The sequence below is a fragment of the Mustela nivalis genome (assembly GCF_964662115.1).
Source record: "Mustela nivalis genome assembly, chromosome: 1".
Taxonomy (NCBI): domain Eukaryota; kingdom Metazoa; phylum Chordata; class Mammalia; order Carnivora; family Mustelidae; genus Mustela; species Mustela nivalis.
The window spans coordinates 50,566,520-50,586,880 of NC_139020.1; the positions used below are offsets into that span (position 1 = coordinate 50,566,520).

A 20,361-nucleotide genomic window follows, 5' to 3' on the forward strand; every position below is an offset into this window, starting at 1 on the left:
TTTTTTCAGCCTCACATGAGGAATGAATAGTTCATAGACTTGATGGTTCTTTTTCCCTTATGTGCAATTTCACAATCGTGGTTTCCATTTAAAAGAATCCATTCCATATTATTTTTCTATTGTTATAACATGTAACAAATTACCAGAAAGCTAACAATTTAAAATACCACATATTTATTATTTTATAGCTCCTTAGTTCAGAAGTATAGCACTGATCAGGCTAAAATCTAGGTAGCAGCAGGCTCATTCCTTCTGCAGGCTCCAGGATAGAATCCATTTTTTGTCCATTCACATAGCTGATAGAATTCTAGTTCTTGCGGTTGAAGAACTGAGATCCCTATTTTCTTGCTGTTTTTCATAACTTTTCGAGGTTACCGCATTCCTCTGCACATGGTTCCCTTCCTTCATATTGAGAGTCAGCAATGGTAGGTTGAACCCCTCTCACAATCCAAAACTTGCATCTCTCTGACCTAATCTACCTCCTTCTTCCACTTTTATGGACTCAAGCGATTAGACTGGGCAAAATTACCTAATCCATGATAGCTTGACAGCTTTCCTTCGAGTATCTCTGGTTTCCCTGCTCTACTTATTTTCATTATAATTTTTATTCAATAAAGTATATCATACTCAAAGACCTGCAAGAACTGTCAGGCTCTGAGGAGTCATGACTGTGTCATTCAGGATCCAAAAGGAAGAAACCAGATTTTAAAGAAAAACCATTGAAGGAAGCCAATATGTGAGGCATCAAGATTTAGCAACAACGGGAATGCATTATAACCCCAGGCCTAAAGAAGAGAATAATAATGTTACTGCAGCCTTAGAAGAACTGGAGACATGGACAAGGAGCTACTTAATCTGAGCTGTTATTGTAGTCAAACACAACTACTTTTAGAATTAGAATTTAGAATGTGCAACAGCACATTCTGCTTGGGGGAAGTGGGGGGGTAGAAGTATCTCCACATCTCTCTTCAGCACTATGATATTGTCAGCTTATTCCTCTAGCCAGAGCCTATCAGAAACTAGAAATAAGAAAGTATAACAATGGAGTCTACAAGGGTTAGAAGCTCTTTTACCTCAGGCATGGTACAGTAAAAGGATGGAGACTAGATATGTGTGAAAGTGGTGGGCTGAAGGAAACAAACACAGTTTGTTAGCCTAGTAAAACAGGATGGGATTTTTTTTTTTCTATAAATGACCTTACAGTACATACGTGGGCTTAGTGGACCAGAGTCTCTGTAGCAACTACTCAACTACGACTATATAAAGAAAAAGCAGCTCTAGATAATACATAAGTGAATAGGTATGGCTACGTTCCAAAACGATTTTATTTCTATAAACAAAAGGCTGGAGAGATTTGGTTGATGAGCCATACTTTGCTAGACCCTCATTTAGGGCATAGGCATTACAATCAGGTGGAAACTTAAATCTTTGTCCCACAAATTCATAGCTCAGACTGCCTGTTAACATCAAATATCTAATCTCTCCTACTGTCAGGTTAAGATGACATTTTCTAAACTACTTCATACTGAGGAATAGCTTTGTGGCTAAGTCCTAGCCAGTGGGGTACATTAAAGCAAGATCTACAACTGTTACATGGTTTTCTTAAAGGAAGAGGATATACCCTCTGCTTTCCCTTTCCTCTTTCCTACTAGTTTGGTTTTGGATTTGGTGGATATGATGATGACTCCTCTTTGACCATGCAGAGAAAAACAATGTCCTAGAGAATAGTGGGATAATAAAGTGTAACTAGCCTGTGTTGCTAGCATCTTGGAGCTACCCTGAGTCCCATGGTTACTTTTTCTGATTTTAGGTAAGTTACATAAATGTGTCTCCTATTTAAGGTATAATTCTTTCCAGGCTTTGATTCAGCAGTTACTTTTATCCTTTAAGTGGTCTCTAAGACTTACTTTATTCTCCTATAAAATAGGAGTATTACTGCCATATAGAGTTGTTGTAGAGCCTTAATAGCCTTGTCAAGTCAACAGGAATGTATCAGACATTAGTGAAATATTCAAGGAAAATGATATCAAGAGCCCATTATTATATTAGGCATTGTGAGAAATACAAATTAAATATCAGAGACAATATGATCTAATTTGGAATATGATTCTATTATTACTCATTCTTATGCCCTCAGAATAGCTCCTTTTAAATTATCTGGAAATCAAATAGAAGAGTATATAATTAGAAGTCAAAATTATATTGTATGTTTTACCAAATATCCTTGATATTCTTCATGATAGGATTCTAGAAAGTATGTTATAAGAAGATTATCATACTCCAACAAAGAAACAATTGAGTGTTTAATCACTGCCAAGCACTGAGAGTAAAATGAGTTACAAATGTGATCAGGACAGTATTTTTCTTAACATATAGTCCAAGGAATAAAATGACTACAAATCAAAGTCTTCACAGGCTTTCGAAATCTAATCTTTACTCACAACCTCAAAAGTGAGAAAACAGATCCAGAGAGTTTCATGAGCTTATGGTCTTTCCAATTGGGTATTATCTTCCATTCAGAATAAGAGAGAAATTCCCAAAAGCAAGAATGATCCTGAAAAGGAAGATCAAGGTGGAGGAATAACAGATACACTAAGCATGCAGGTGTTCCCCTCCCAGTTCTGCAAAGAATCTTGAAGCTACCTGCTCCTTTATATTTCCAAATCACATTCAAATGCATCTTCCCTATATTTATAGATCTATATTGGTATTAGTAGTAAAACAGTTTAAATGGACTTTAGAATAGAATATTTAAATAAATTATTTAATTAGTATTTAATTGTTCCTCATATCATATAAAAGTATAGTAAATTTCTTTGGTATTCTCCTCATGTGTACTGTGAACCATCTCAGATTCATCTTATTGCACCCCCTTTCTCTACCACAACCCCTACCCCAATCTGGTTATGCAAATATATGCAGTTCTCTGTAGTATTTCCTTGTTTTTCATGTCCCCAAAACTTTACCACATATACCTTTTGAAAAAATGTTTTGGCCTCACATTCCTCCCTGGTTTATTTCTATCTGCTCTTCAGAACTTAGTTTGGTATCTTCTTCTGGTCTTCTTAGGTAAAGTGCCCCTTACTTATTCTGTCATGGTATCATAACTTCTACTTGTCCCCACTACTGTCTTTCTTCGGGGTGTTCTCAGATAAAAGCAGTTGTTCAACCAATGTTCAAAGCCACAGGTATAATTAAAGATTAGAATCTAGGTTTTTTCACTCTCAGTCTACTTTTCACTCTCTTACATTATCTTATTTGAGTCCTATAAAATAAATACAAAAAACTTCTCAAAATTATATGCATAAAAATATAATTCTATGTAATAATATTTCTTGTATAAACCTTTTTTTGTGCTTGGTAGAATATATACGTTTATTTCTATTATTTTAGTAGGTATTTATTTTTTTTAATTTTTTATAAACATATATATTTTATCCCGAGGGGTACAGGTCTGTGAATCGCCAGGTTTACACGCTTCACAGCACTCACCAAATCACATACCCTCCCCAATGTCCATAAACCCCCCTTCTCCCACCCCCCCCCCAGCAACCCTCAGTTTGTTTTGTGAGATTAGGAGTCACTTATGGTTTGTCTCCCTCCCAATTCCATCTTGTTTCATTGATTCTTCTTCTACCCACTTAAGCCCCCATGTTGCATCACCACTTCCTCATATCAGGGAGATGATATGATAGTTGTCTTTCTCTGCTTGACTTATTTCGCAAAGCATGAAATGCTCTAGTTCCATCCATGTTGTTGCAAATGGCAAGATTTGATTTCGTTTGATGGCTGCATGATTATATATATATATATATATATATATATATATATATATATATATACCACATCTTCTTGATCCATTCATCTGTTGATGGACATCTAGGTTCTTTCCATAGTTTGGCTATTGTGGACATTGCTGCTGTAAACATTCGGGTGCACATGCCCCTTTGGATCACTAGGTTAGTATCTATAGGGTAAATACCCAGTAGTGCAATTGCTGGGTCATAGGGCAGTTCTATTTTCAACATTTTGAGGAACCTCCATGCTGTTTTCCAGAGTGGCTGCACCAGCTTGCATTCCCACCAACAGTGTAAGAGGGTTCCCCTTTCTCCGCATCCTCGCCAGCATCTGCCATTTGCTGACTTGTTGATTTTAGCCATTCTGATTGGTATGAGGTGATATCTCGTTGTGGTTTTGATTTGTATTTCCCTAATGCCAAGTGATATGGAGCACTTTTTCATGTGTCTGTTGGCATCTAGATGTCTTCTTTGCAGAAATGTCTGTTCATGTCCTCTGCCCATTTCTTGATTGGATTATTTGTTCTTTGGGTGTTGAGTTTGCTAAGTTCTTTATAGATTCTGGACACTAATCCTTTATTTGATATGTCGTTTGCAAATATCTTCTCCCATTCTGTCAGTTGTCTTTTGATTTTGTTAACTGTTTCCTTTGCTATGCAAAAGCTTTTGACCTTGATGAAATCCCAATAGTTCATTTTTGCCCTTGCTTCCCTTGCCTTTGGCGATGTTCCTAGGAAGATGTTGCTGCGGCTGAGGTTGAAGAGGTTGCTGCCTGTGTTCTCCTCAAGGATTTTGATGGATTCCTTTTGCACATTGAGGTCCTTCATCCATTTTGAGTCTATTTTCGTGTGTGGTGTAAGGAAATGGTCCAATTTCATTTTTCTGCATGTGGCTGTCCAATTTTCCCAACACCATTTATTGAAGAGGCTGTCTTTTTTCCATTGGACATTCTTTCCTGCTTTGTTGAAGATTAGTTGACCATAGATTTGAGGGTCTATTTCTGGGCTCTGCATTCTGTTCCATGGATCTGTGTCTGTTTTTGTGCCAGTACCATGCTGTCTTGATGATGACAGCTTTGTAATAGAGCTTGAAGTCCGGGATTGTGATGTCACCAACGTTGGCTTTCTTTTTCAATATCCCTTTGGCTATTCGAGGTCTTTTCTGGTTCCATATAAATTTTAGAATTATTTGTTCCATTTCTTTGAAAAAGATGGATGGTACTTTGATAGGAATTGCATTAAATGTGTAGATTGCTTTAGGTAGCATAGACATTTTCACAATATTTATTCTTCCAATCCAGGAGCATGGAACATTTTTCCGTTTCTTTGTGTCTTCCTCAATTTCTTTCATGAGTACTTTATAGTTTTCTGAGTATAGATTCTGTGCCTCTTTGGTTAGGTTTATTCCTAGGTATCTTATGGTTTTAGGTGCAATTGTAAATGGGATTGACTCCTTAATTTCTCTTTCTTCTGTCTTGTTGTTGATGTTAAGAAATGCAACTGATTTCTGTGCATTGATTTTATATTCTGACACTTTACTGAATTCCTGTACAAGTTCTAGCAGTTTTTGAGTGGAGTCTTTCGGGTTTTCCACATATAGTATCATATCATCTGCGAAGAGTGATAATTTGACTTCTTCTTTGCTGATTTGGATGTCTTTAATTTCCTTTTGTTGTCTGATTGCTGAGGCTAGGACTTCTAGTACTATGTTGAATAGCAGTGGTGATAATGGACATCCCAGCCATGTTCCTGACGTGAGCGGAGAAGCTTTCAGTTTTTCTCCATTGAGAATGATATTTGCGGTGGGTTTTTCATAGATGGCTTTGATGATATTGAGGTATGTGCCCTCTATCCCTACACTTTGAAGAGTTTTGATCAGGAAGGGATGCTGTACTTTGTCAAATGCTTTTTCAGCATCTATTGAGAGTATCATATGGTTCTTGTTATTTCTTTTATTGATGCGTTGTATCACATTGACTGATTTGCGGATGTCGAAACAACCTTGCAGCCCTGGAATAAATCCCACTTGGTCGTGGTGAATAATCCTTTTAATGTACTGTTGAATCCTATTGGCTAGGATTTTGTTGAGTATTTTCGCATCTGTGTTCATCAAGGATATCGGTCAATATCTCTCTTTTTTGGTGGGATCCTTGTCTGGTTTTGGGATCAAGGTGATGCTGGCCTCATCAAATGAGTTTGGAAGTTTTCCTTCCATTTCTCTTTTTTGGAACAGTTTCAGGAGAATAGGAATTAGTTCTTCTTTAAATGTTTGGTAGAATTCCCCCGGGAAGCCGTCTGGCCCTGGGCTCTGGTTTGTTTGGAGATTTTTAATGACTGTTTCAATCTCCTTACTGGTTATGGGTCTGTTCAGGCTTTCTATTTCTTCCTGGTTCAGTTGTGGTAGTTTATATGTTTCTAGGAATGCATCCATTTCTTCCAGATTGTCAAATTTGTTGGCGTAGAGCTGCTCATGGTAAGTTCTTATAATAGTTTGTATTTCTTTGGTGTTAGTTGTGATCTCTCATCTTTCATTCATGATTTTATTTATTTGGGTCCTTTTTTTTTTTTTTTGATAAGTCTGGCCAAGGGTTTATCGATTTTATTAATTCTTTCAAAGAACCAGCTCCTAGTTTCGTTGATTTGCTCTATTATTTTTTTGGTTTCTATTTCATTGATTTCTGCTCTGATATTTATGATTTCCCTTCTCCTGCTGAGCTTAGGGTTTCTTTCTTATTCTTTCTCCAGCTCCTTTAGGTGTAGGGTTAGGTTGTGTGCCTGAGACCTTTCTTGTTTCTTGAGAAAGGCTTGTACCGCTATATATTTTCCTCTCAGGACTGCCTTTGTTGTGCCCCACAGATTTTGAACCGTTGTGTTTTCATTCTCATTTGTTTCCATGATTTTTTTCAATTCTTCTTTAATTTCCCAGTTGACCCATTCATTCTTTAGAAGGATGCTGTTTGGTCTCCATGTATTTGAGTTCTTTCCAAACTTCCTCTTGTGGTTGAGTTCTAGCTTTAGAGCATTGTGGTCTGAAAATATGCAGGGAATGATCCCAATCTTTTGATACCAGTTGAGTCCTGATTTAGGACCGAGGATGTGATCTATTCTGGATAATGTTCCATGTGCACTAGAGAAGAATGTGTATTCTGTTGCTTTGGGATGAAATGTTCTGAATATATCTGTGATGTCCATCTGGTCCAGTGTGTCGTTTAAGGCCTTTATTTCCCTGTTGATCTTTTGCTTGGATGATCGGTCCATGTCAGTGAGGAGACTGTTAAAGTCCCCTACTATTATTGTATTATTGTTGATGTGTTTCTTTGATTTTGTTATTAATTGGTTTATCTAGTTGGCTGCTCCCATGTTGGGGGCATAGATATTTAAAATTGTTAGATCTTCTTGTTGGACAGACCTTGTCTAAACCTTTTAATGCTAGCTATAATCCACAATAACTTCACTTGTCTTAGACTTTACCAGAAATTAGAGTAACTGCCCCATAGGTTTGTGAGGGAAATTTGCTATATACATATTTTTAAAAAGTAACTAATGGGTGTGCCTGAGTGGCTCAGTGGGTTAAGACTTTATCTTTGGCTCAGGTCATGGTCTTGGGGTCCTGGGATCAAGCGCTGCATCAGGCTCCCTGCTCAGGAGGGAGCCTGCTTCCCCCTCTCTCTCTGCCTGCCTCTCTGCCTACTTGTGTTCTCTCTCTCTGTCAAATAGAAAAATAAAAATATCTTTAAAAAAGTAACTAATGACTCAGAGTCATAATAATAAGCTAAACATGTGAAATAGCCAGTATGTTTCATAGAATATAAAGAGGGAGAGAAAAAACTTCAGCTGTGATGAGTGAGAAAGGCCTAATGGAGAAGGAATCATTGATTTAACTGAAAGCTATATATACTTTCAAAAGCTTACAAAGGGGTAGAAAATTTTCAAGATTTGGTGGTTACAAAAAAATGAGAAGAAAAAAAGATGAGAAGTGAGAAGTAAGAAAATCTATTTTTGCAATATACTTGCTCTGAGAAATGTTTAAATTATCATTATAAATAATATCACACTATATTTTCATTCAGCTAATTCATAAGTATTTTCTGAAGATTTTTCTCCGGGGAATGGGTTAAGTTTTACATTGCAGCTCATTTGTCCAAGTAGCTTATGCAGAAATCAGAAGGCTCATGACAGCAGCATAATCCTGGCACGCACTTTTATCTCCAAATATGTTTAATTTCTATAAATTCAAATAATCACTTTGACTCAGATTTTTCATTTGTAATAAAAGCTAAGTGGTTACACTTTTAATCTCAGCAATGGTGGGTTAAGACTTCATCCCACCCAAGACAAATTCTAGGAACATTTATTCTGAAAACTGACTTTAGGACACATCCAAGCTGGTGACACTAAATATCAAAGAAAATAGAACACAGGCAAAGCAATTAATTTGAAACCACTATGGTGATGAGGTAGAGGATTCATTAAAATACATTTAACCCATATTTAGTGAGCACTTAATATATGTCAGCACTGTGCCTCATTGGAGATGAAGAGGGCAAGTGACACAAGCCCCTGCTTCAATGAGCTTACAGTTGGCTACAGCATGATGTTAAAACAGTGAAAGGGCATGGGTTCAAGACTATACATTTGGTTGCAATCCATGTTTTAGCTAACCCACCAGAACTCTTCTAGAAATAAGAGTACCATTGATCACAAAGTGACATCTAAGTTACAATGTAGTTTGTTAAGTTTACAGAGATCATTTTTTACGTTTTTTTAAAAATTTCTTTTCAGTGTACCAGAATACATTGTTTATGCACCACACCTGGTGCTCCACGCAATATGTGCCCGCCATAACACCCCCCACCAGGCTTACCCAACTTCCCGCCCCCTGACCCTTCAAAACCCTCAGATCAGTCTCTCATGGTTCATCTCCCCTTCCAATTTTCCCCAACTCCCTTCTCCTCTCCATCTCCCATGTCCTCTGTGCTATTTCTTATGCTCCAAAAATAAGTGAAACCATATGATAATTGACTCTGTCTGCTTGACTGATTTCACTCAGCATAATCTCTTCCAGTTCCGTCCATGTTGATACAAAAGTTGGGTATTCATCCTTTCTGATGGAGGCATAATACTCCATAGTGTATATGGACCACATCTTCCTTATCCATTTGTCCATTGAAGGACATCTTGGTTCTTTCCACAGTTTGGTGACCGTGGCCATTGCTGCTATGAACATTGGGGTACAGATGGCCCTTCTTTTCACTGCATCTGTATCTTTGGGGTAAATACCCAGTAGTGCAATTGCAGGGTCATAGGGAAACTCTATTTTTAATTTCTTAAGGCATCTCCACACTGTTCTCCAAAGTGGCTGCACCAACTTGCATTCCCACCAACAGTGTAAGAGGGTTCGCCTTTCTCCACATCCTCTCCAACACATGTTTACTGTCTTCTTAATTTTGGCTATTCTAACTGGTGTAAGATGGTATCTCAATGTGCTTTTGATTTGAATCTCCCTGATGGCTAGTGATGATGAACATTTTTTCATGTGTCTGGTAGCCGTTTGTATGTCTTCATTGGAGAAGTGTTTGTTCATGTCCTCTGCCCATTTTTTTATATGATTGTCTGTTTTGTGTGTGTTGAGTTTGAGAAGTTCTTTATAGACCGTGGATATCAGCCTTTTGTCTGTACTGTCATTTGCAAATATCTTCTCCCATTCCATGGGTTGCCTTTGTTTTGTTGACTATTTCCTTTCCTGTGCAGAAGCTTTTGATCTTGATGAAGTCCCCAAAATGCATTTTTGCTTTTGTTTCCTTTGCCTTTGGAAACATATCTTGAAAGAAGTTGCTGTGACCGATATTGAAGAGATTACTGCCTATGTTCTCCTACAGAGGTCATTTTAAATACAATGGCAGAGGAAACAGATTCACATATGAATGAGTCTGACTCCTTATTAAGTTTGGCACATGATAATTCAAAAATCAATCATATTTTTTCTAGGTCTGGTTAAAAAAATCAATTCTGCCACTGAGGCGATCTAGTATGCTAAAATGAATATTGGGCTAGGTGACAGGGGTGTGGCTGTCTTGTTGGTTGTGGTGCTATTTTGATTCACTCAGTGATTTGGAGCAGTATTATTTAGTCTGAATTTCAGTTTTTTTCACCTGAAAAATAATAAGGGTTTGGTATAAGAACTCTGACCTTTCTTCTATTCAAAAATTTCATAAATCTTGAGATTTTCCATATTATTCTATATCTCAATGTCCTCTTCTGTTTAGGAATTCTTTAAGTATTTGCAACCCCGGTAATCTAACAGTAGTATTTTTTATGTAGTCCTTTCATATTTATAGAGACTAGTATATGTTCAATTTGAGAATATAGCTATGGAATTCTGAGACTGGTCTTTTCATATCTCCCACTGAGTAAGATTAAAAAACAGAGGTTCTTTTAAAAAGGTAAAGAAAATATTTTTTAATACATAAATGACTGTCTTGCCTCATCAGTAATATAATAAGCAACTGGGGGTCAGGGACCCTGGCTTTTACTTCCTTTTATTCTCCACAGTGATAAGTACACTAATGGAAGTAAACAAATCTTTGTAAAGTATGAGCTATTTAATAACATAAAGAGTTACTAAAGATAACCCTAATAGAGGAGTAGAAGATGCCTGAACCCTTAATGAAATGAAATTACTTTTTAAATAAACACCTACTGCCTACCTCCAATATGCCAGAAGACTGTTATTATGATGTCCTTGGTCTTCACTCAACAGTTGGAAATACTTTCACCAAAGCCTTTAATGCATTTCAAAACTGATTTTTAAGGAATGGACCTAAGGAGCAAATCTAAGTCAGATCTTGCACTATCTATTATTCTTTTGTTTTTAGGAATCTGGTTGGTAGAATTTATTTGGAACAGATGCAATCTTGACTTTGAAATCTTTTCAATCTCATAAACCCTGAAAATGTGTTTGTTGATTCAGCTCAACAAGGTATGTTCATTGTTATGTTATGTTATCAACTTGTATGTATGATCATGTCTAGAGAGTAAAACCCTATTGTGCAATTACCTTTGGGGTGCAAGAAGCTGAGTGTTGAGGTGGAAGCTTCATCTAGGGCTTCTAGGAAAACCAGAGTAAGGTTATATGTCATTGTCTTCTTCCAACGTATGCCTAATTGTCATTATAAAATGTAGAACAAAAACAGTGCTTATTTCCACAAGAGATTCAAGCTCATTTTTTTAGCAAAATATGTGTCAATTTGGAGATTAAAGGAGAAATTCAACATACACTGGAAAAGCATTGTTCAACCTGTTAAATGCAGATCTGTTTAAATTCCAAGTGACCCTTTGCACCTGAACTTGCCAATCCACATGATGCCATGATTAAATTTTATAAAGAGTTCAATTTAAATACTACATTAATGCAACATTAAGGCTGACATTTTTCATCATTAATAGTTCTAAGCCAAATAATTCAGAGTTACCTTTCACAGCCACTGTCACCGAGGCAAATTTATACCTCACTTATTTTTATAATAAATTCAGCACGAAAATTGAACATATGCACACAAACCAAAACAGTTTTTCTCCTCAAGAAGCATGTAATTACCAGGGCTTTTCAAATACAGTACAAAGCAAAAGGACAATTTCACATTTATCAAGTTCATTTGATGAACACAGATGAATCCAGATAGCTGACATGTGGGAACCTGATTTCATTTCTTAAACTTACCAAATAATTAATAACATTTTCTGTATTTTACTATGCCAGAATTACTTAGTTACAGTGACAGAGGTTAACTATCTCATGTTTTGGTTAATTTACATTTGACTGGATAAGGTAGTAAGACAGGTTTTTATGTGGAAATAGAAATGATTTGTATATGCCTATAACCTATTTTTGAAAGCATTAGCTACAGAATATTGAGACTACAGGGTGATTAGTTTCTCAGTTCTTACCAACTGATCATGAATTAATTTTTGAGTTGTTTGAAACAATCCAATTTCAGTAAATTTATGGAATGGTATTGTTTGTTTAGCCATGATCCATTTTCCTTATAGTTCTTCCTAAATAGTTTCTGATTTTTTTAATGTTTTCCTTCTCCAAGTAGTCTACATGCTTTACACCTGTGCTATGAATGTAGTAGCCACTAGCTACATGTAGCTGTTAAATTTAAATTGACTAAAATTGAAAAAAATAAAAGACATTAGGCACATTTCACATGCTTGATAACCACATATGGTTAGTAGTTGTCACACTAAGCAGCACAGATATATAGAACATTTCCATCATTGCAGAACATTCTATTGACAGTGGTAAGTTTGGATTTTAATGCTAGCTCCAAGGGGGGGGAAAAAAAAACTAGATTGAATTAAATCTCTTTCTCTCTCTCTCTCTCTCTCTCTCACACACACACACACACACACACACACACACCCCTTTCCACACCAATGTCAAGGTAAACTTTAGAATTTTTGCTAGAAATCCTGGAAAGGTAAAACTGAGTCCTTGATGACATGAGCATTCTAAACCAATAAACCCTGAAGCCTGTCCAACCTCTGGACTTTCCATGTAGATATATCAATTCCCAATAATATTTAAGCCAAGTTTGGATTTTGCTTTGATTTTAATTATTGCTACATTTAGTTCAGTGGTATAATCTATAAGTACTTATATAGTACACAATTTTATTATCATTGTGTTAAGCAGTGTTGAAAATTATAAACGTAAAACAGGCATGGATATACTTTCAATGAATTTGTCCTTTATCTGTAGAAGAAAGATATATTACCTATTTAGATATTAAAATCTATAGAACAGGCTATGAGTACATTTAAATTCATAAAGAAAGGTCACTGAGGGTTGGACTGCTCATGGATATCTCAAGATTGAGGTCTGGCTTAACTCAGCCTTGAAGGATGGCATGGGTTGGCCGAGAGCAGATGAGCTCATTCTAGTCCACTCTAAGTTGGCAGTTCTGGCTAAATGGCCTGTTATGGGTAACGCTAATAGAAAGCACTACTTCTATATTCATTACCAGTTCAAATTTCAAAAATATGTAATGTGTGCTATAATTATTCACCTTCATATTAAAGGTGAATGTGTCATTAAACATGAAAGCAGAAAGAGAATCAAGGTTCAGAAGTGGAGAAAATGCAAATAATTTCTTCCCCCTCCCCCACTGTCACAAATCTATCCATGGTGACAAGCATATACAGTAATAGCAGCAGTATTAACACTAATGATAATACCACTACTATTAAAAATATAATAAAAACATTTTAAAATAGTTCTCAGTGCTTAACAAGTCTTATTTATGATAAATATTCATAGTAAAATATTGCAGATGTGGAGGCTGAGACTCAGAGTTTAGTAAATTGCTAGAGACCACACATTTAGAAAGTGATAGAGTCAAAGTTTCAGCCCATATTTGTCTGACACCAAAGCAAATACATTGAACTATTATGTTATAAAAATGCAGTTATTTCATTTTTTGTTATAAAAGTTAATATGTCCACAATATGAAAAGTAACTTCATTAGTCAAAATATTAAGAGATTTGGATATTTATAGCTTTTTCCTACCAAACATATGCTTGAGTAAAGAAAATTTTACTCAGAAATACCGTTTCAAATGTTTATATTTTGAGTCTCTAAAAGCTTACACAGTACTTTTACCTAGATCTCTGTATTGGACGGACTCTAAGGCAGCCTCAGTGATCCCAGTCTCCTATGTTGGCTTGCCTAGAAACTTACTTCTAAGTGATATGTTATAGCAAAGGTGATGGAATGTTACTTTTGGAATTAAGCTACAAGAGTTGTAAATTCTGTCTTGCTCTCCCCTACTGGCTTCAATGAAGTGAGCTGCCACATGGGGAGGCTATCTGTCAAGAAACAAGGTTGTTTCCAGTCAAAAGTGGCAATGAAAGGAGGCCCTCAGGCCAACAACCTTCAAGAAATTTGAAGCCTAGCAACAACCACAACCTACAGCCACAGTTTGGATGATGATCCTTCCCCACTTGTATCTTCAGATGAGATCTCAGTCCTAAGTGACACTTTGATTGTAAAAGACTCTGAAGCAGAGGACCCATCTTAGTCATGTCTGTATTCCTGACCTAAGGAAACTGTGAGATAATATAGGTGTGTGTTGCTTTAACTCACTAAGTGTGTATTAACTTATTATATAATAATAGATAACTAATATCATTACCAATTTATTAGCAAAACCTGGGAAGTAGGTCAAGAAATAGTTTTATTTTTATTCAGCAAGGAGAAAACCAAGTTTCTGATAAGTTATGTTAATGAACCCAGGGTTATTTTTAATATTCTTTCCTACTCCTGTCACCAAGGCAATGCCTTGCACTAGATTTAAATGTTTAGAAAAGTGGAAGTGTATGTTTTACCTTGCCTATGGTGGAAAACATCTTATCTGTATGACCTAAAAAATAAATGCAAATGGTTTGATTTGAATATCTGATCTTGGTTTTAAATTGGTTCATCATAGTCACTTATTTCAATGTCCAATCTCAGTGATCAGACATTCACATAAACACAGCTGCAAGGCTTAAAAATGGATTTTACAGATAGTCCTGATCCTTTCATTGCATTCTTCTACCTCAACACCTCAGGCAGCTAGCTATCCTCATTAGAATGGATTTAGGATCATTGTTTTAAAACATCTAGATCATGCACCAACATAAAGTGGGTAATATGAATATACAAAGACCAAGTGATGGCAGTTTGGATGCCATATTTGTGTTGGCTATAAATAGAAATGTAAGACTGATTATTTCATATATATATTTTCTTTTAGGAAACAGGATCTAGCTAAGTGATAGAGGGGAAATACATCTTTGTTAGTGGAGCAAAACTGGATAATTCACACTGAACAACATAACCTTGCAACCTAGTTTATCTGGTTTATTCATCAGTTGTGGATAATAGCTACCGAGAAAGTTCACTGGGTGATGGTACTATGACAACATGCTCTAGTTATGATGGCCTAATACTATATTAGATACAGTTTGGGAATTTTACTTTTTTTCTGAGGATTTATTAGTATTAATGTCTAATATTGTGCATGCTACCAAAAAAGCATGATTGAGAGAAAGCTTGGCAATTATCTGATAAATATTATATTCTTTACATTTTTAATTTTCACACAGGCTTAATTTATGCCACTATGATTAGAATATGGCCAAAATGTAGTGATTACAATTTGAGCTTTCAAATTGTAATTTGACAAGCCTCCTTCTGGTACCCTGTCTTAATCTGCTTCTGCCAGTAAAGGTAGGTTACATCTCTAATCTCTTAACCCTTCAAAAAACAAAAGGGATATACAATTCCTTGAATTCTTAGTGAAACCAGAAGCAATCTATAATTACTGTCATGTGCTTGTTTGTTTTGCTACAGTGCTTGTTCATTGTTCATTTTGCCCAATTTTTAAGTGAATTTCATGTAATGACGATGAAACTTGCCCCAGATATGCATGATTAAGAGTCAATTAGTGATATGAAGGGAACTCTAGTAAGAACATTCAACATATTCCAACCATGCCCTTGAAGACACTCTAACACTACCTGTATGTCATGTGATAATTAATTTCACTGTTTCATTTTTCCAAATGTAAAGTGAGACAATGTGCTATGAGCCTCTGAAAAAAATATTTTTTTCAGCAATATATAGCCCTTCATAAAAAAAACTGTCTAATTTACATAGATTTAGATAGTTTGTGAGAATAGTCATTGATGTCAGTTAAAATGGATGGTCTAACCTAGTGCAACCACCTAGTGTAACTTGATTAAATTATATGAGTATTCAGAGAGACAACAATAAAGTATCTCTCATTTTTTCTACTAAGTAAAATCTTAATGTAGGAATAAATGATAATTTTTCTTCTTCATATATACTAGTATGAACTAGTGCTTTCAGTCTTAACAACCACAACAATCTGACAAAAGAATTCACATGTATGCATAGTTTGCATTTTTGTTGTTGTTGTTGTTTCTGTGCTTATTTGTTTAAGAATAGCTAAAAGGTTATGGCTATGAGTGTCTTTTATCTATCACTAACACCTGTTCAGTGCCATGGAATGGCTTTTGAAAAGTATTCACTAGATTCTATTTTCCTAAAACCAACATTGCTCATAATGTCTCAGTAGTTTATATTTGAGCATAAAAAGCAATATAATAATACAATTTTTTCATAAAAATTGAATAATATAAATGAAAAGAAGAGAACTGTCGCAATTATATCTAGAAGCATTAGAAGGGAAAGCAATAAAAGAATAAAATGGCCATTTCAATAAAGATAAATAGCACTATAGTTTTGAACTGATTCTCTGAAATAAAAGAAAACTTAGAGTTTACATCTGTATTAAGTTGTAGTTACAAAAAGTTGTAATTACAAAAAGTATAATGATGGAACAAATTTGCAACTTCCTGATAATGCAATCAACCTATTGTCTCAAATTCCAGTATTTAGCCCAAAGTAGCTTTTTCCATTAATGAAATTAACCAAGCAATTTCTAAATGTAAGGTTTATGTATGAGCTATCCTATATTGATATTCATATATAGCTTATGTATTAATGTATATATGCATATATATAAGTGCTTAAGTTTGTAATACTTTACAGGGATGATTTCATTGGCTGAATCAGCAATTAAGTAATGTTCACTCAACTGAATTAACTATTTCCCCTAGCAATCTCCTGTGAACATGGAACTATTGATTTCCTTTTTCTCATCATTGTGAATTATATCTGAATTCTGTTAAGGTAAGTAACCAGAAATTTCATTTTCAAAATTATTTGGAATTCTTACGATTAAAAGATATTATATATTAACTTCACAGTCTTGTGATATATATTTTACTAAACAACTTTTTCATTCAGTAATTTTGTATTTTCAGGTATGGAGTTAATCGCAATTATGCTCTTGTCTTGAATACCTATGAGTATTCAGGAGGATAACGTATGGTAGGCTATTAGCTCCATACCATATAAACAGAGAGGATGGGACCAGTGAGTCAAGAGTCAGAATAAATGCACAGACAGGTTTTTCATACCTATCAACAATACTATCTTGGACAGTAATTCAATTATAATGGAATACTAATGGCACTGAAAAAGCATGTAACATGCTTAGAAATTTACTCTTCATTACCATGTGAAAAAATATGCTCTTTTCTTCCTGTATGACTTGTAAACACCAAAAGAAATTCTTTGGGATGAAATAGCATAAAATAATAAAAGGCTTTCTTAAATATAACTGCTTTGGGGATGGATTTCCCTGATTTAGTTTCCTTCTAGCTCTAATGGATATGCAAGGCAGGTCCCAGGAGTCTGACTAAAAGTAAAATAGAGTGAAAATTTTTATTTTCAGAGAAGTAATTTTCTCATGTAGTTTTTCATTATCTAAGAAATATTCTTTTACCTTGGTTTTCCTATTCTATCAGGTTGCATTTTTGCACTCTTTCAAAGGGGATTGAGCCCACAAATCCAGGCTAAATTTTGTCAACTGAACAACACCAAATTAGATCAAAAGCAGCTCATTTTGAAGCTTATAAATACCCCTTCATTTCCTAGACATTGTATTCCTAGAATTGTATTCAAGTACTTGGGCAAAAGTTCTATTATATATACTATAGGTATATAACTATCTATAATATACATGTAATACCTGTATATCTATAATATCTATTATATATTACAAATGTATATAGTTGCATTCATAGATGTATATATGGATACATATTTTATTTATCTATATCAGTATCTGTGCCACATATATATTTCCAGAGCAGAAGAGATACCATCATAGAAAATTCTGAGGATTCAAGAAATAAGAAGGCATCAGGTTTCATAGATAATTATCTCCTAAATAAAATATAGGCATTACTGAGGTGCTAAGTACTAAAGTAGCTTCATTGCATGGCCAAGAGCTGTTCAATCTTTCCCTTTAAATGAAGTGAGGAGATGTTGATAGAACCTAAAATAATATTCTCACTCTTGTTTGATATACTATATGACTTGAAGGCTGCCATAGATTTGCTCAATTGACCCTGATGGATGTTTCCAATCATTGCTTCTTTTCTAGTTGTATCAAGGCCAAGGTCCACCAGATGTCAGTACAATATAAATAATCCAAATTCTTATATTTAAACGTCAAATATAGAAGACAAAAAAGAAACTGCCATAAAATAAAGCATTTCATTGAATTTTAAGAGATTTACCTATCAAACAGGAGACACTGAAAAACTGCTCAATATAATTTGCAGTATGATTTTAAAAATATTTTTTTCTCTTCCTAGAAGATTTCTGTTAATGTAATCTGATAAAGCTGGCTTTATATTTCACCTCCTTCTTCTTGTTCCATTATCATTCAATTATGGAATTACAGTTTTTGCCAGATGACTTCTTTATTCACTGGTGGTTTTATGTATTAACACTTCCACAGTATATTTTCTCTTTATTATTTTTTTTTCCTTTCTAGAAAAAGAGTCAAAGCATGATGGCCATGTATTCTCTAAGAATTTTTTTATTCAATCAGTTAAACTAAAGGTAAATGTGTCTAACATATTTTGGCAATATGCTGAACTGGATGTTTATATATACTAATGAATTTTTTTCAAGTATTTTTGGAATTATCATTTTGGTTGTTGAGAAAGTTGCGAATTTACATCATTCACACACATGCACACGCACATGTATATGTGCGTGCACACACACACACAAACACACACACACACATTGTGCTTAATGAAAAAGATTCAGTAGGAGTGAGGGAAAAGTGTAATCAAGCCCATCTTTGCCTCTCCTTTTTCATGAAATATTTGCACAGAAAGTCCACGAGAGGGTTTGCTCTTACTGTTTAGCATATATGAATTCCCCTTCTCTCTGATTTGTTTTCTTTCTTTCCAAATGAATCCACTCAACATGGTGTGCACTCCACTTTCCCAGGCTAACATTTATGTATTAACATTATGTATTATCATACCTACTGTGGCTATTGCACAGAGGTATATAGTAACAGAATATGGGAAAGGGACCAGGTAATTTCACCTTTTATACTTGCAATTCTTTTTTTTTTTTTTTTTAATTTTATTTATTTATTTTACAGACAGAGATCACAAGTAAGCAGAGAGGCAGGTACAGAGAGAGGAGGAAGCAGACTCCCTGCTGAGCAGAGAGCCAGATGCGGGGCTCAATCTCAAGACCTGGGATCATGACCTGAGCCGAAGGCAGAGGCTTTAACCCACTGAGCTACTCAGGAGCCCCTATACTTGCAACTCTTAATGATAAGCTTTTGCCAACTTGAAAATTACCACATCAGCAACACCTTCAGCCACAATTATATCCTTACTCTTAACACAAAAACCATCACGCTATTCCTTTAAGGAAATGGCCAAATCAGTGCTTTTATCAAATACTTAGGTAATTCTTTCATCAGCCTTTGACTATGCTTAAATCTATTTTCATATCTCTTTTCACATCAAACATTTATTTTTTTATTTAAATAAATGAAGTGCCTGCTTTTTGTGGCGCATTCTGTGAATTCCATTAATCTGTAATCAGTCAAAAGGACAAATCATGTGAACAAAGAAATAAAAGAACACACTGGAACTGTTGGGATATAATTCTCTATAGGAAACAGAAAAGCTGCAGAATATGAATGTCTCAGATCAACTTGAGAGGAGCAGTTAAGTTAGTCTGAACCCAACAGAGGCAAGAAAACTCAGAACTCAAGCACCTGAGGAATGATGATCTGGACTCTATCAGTAAAGTCAACTAAATCAGTCAAACTGCTGGCAGAATATGAAGGAAAGGCTACAAAACTCTAAACAAAATATTAGTAAATAACATTCATTAACCTACAAGGGAAAAGAGATACTGCTTTCAAACATATCTCATTTGTTCAAAGGAGAAAAACATAATTATTTAAGTAAATTTTGGGGGGTTCCCCAGGAAGACGGCACATTTATTGATGTTTGCATAGGTCCTGCAGGCTTCTTGGTCTCACTGCTTTCAGGGAAAGGAGGCCCAGTCAAGGCTCAGACACAGTGCCATGGTCAGTTGGTACAGGATGTTGTTGGTTCCCACACCCTTTAAGTGCATGGGCGGGGTCACTGTCTACCTGAGTGGTGGGGTCCTCCCACTGGAAAAGCTACTTAAATAGATTTTTAAAATATGATTTAACATTCATGATTTCAAGTAGTAAATAAAAATAAATGGGAATTTCCTTGACCTAAAGAAAAGCAAAAACAAAACACCTATGGCAGTGGTTCAAACCCTTTCCCAGGTCAGAGGAAATAAAAAGATATCTGGGATCACCATAATTCCTATTTCACTAAAATCTGCACAGAAATCATTCGATCTCATCTTCTTACCCCCACCTCCTTCTCATGCAATTTCCCCACCTTCACCACTTGCTCAGTGGGTCACTATCATCTTCCTGTCCCTTAATTCCATTGGCTGCCACTATCCATCCCAGGATTAGATGTTTATTTTGCCAACTGCAACAGAAACTGTGGGATATTTCACACCTAGGATCAAACTGGATGTATCCACAGAAGTTCT

The 20,361-nt window shown here is 35.4% G+C and overlaps 1 long non-coding RNA gene across 1 annotated transcript; it reads left to right on the forward strand.

The window, feature by feature from the left end:
- The first annotated feature begins 945 nt into the window (after positions 1-945).
- LOC309859134 lies at positions 946-14,039 on the forward strand. The gene is made up of 3 exons (XR_014308556.1): positions 946-1,300; positions 1,653-1,810; positions 13,644-14,039. It is a non-coding gene; the product is annotated as an uncharacterized lncRNA (long non-coding RNA).
- The last annotated feature ends 6,322 nt before the right edge of the window (positions 14,040-20,361 follow it).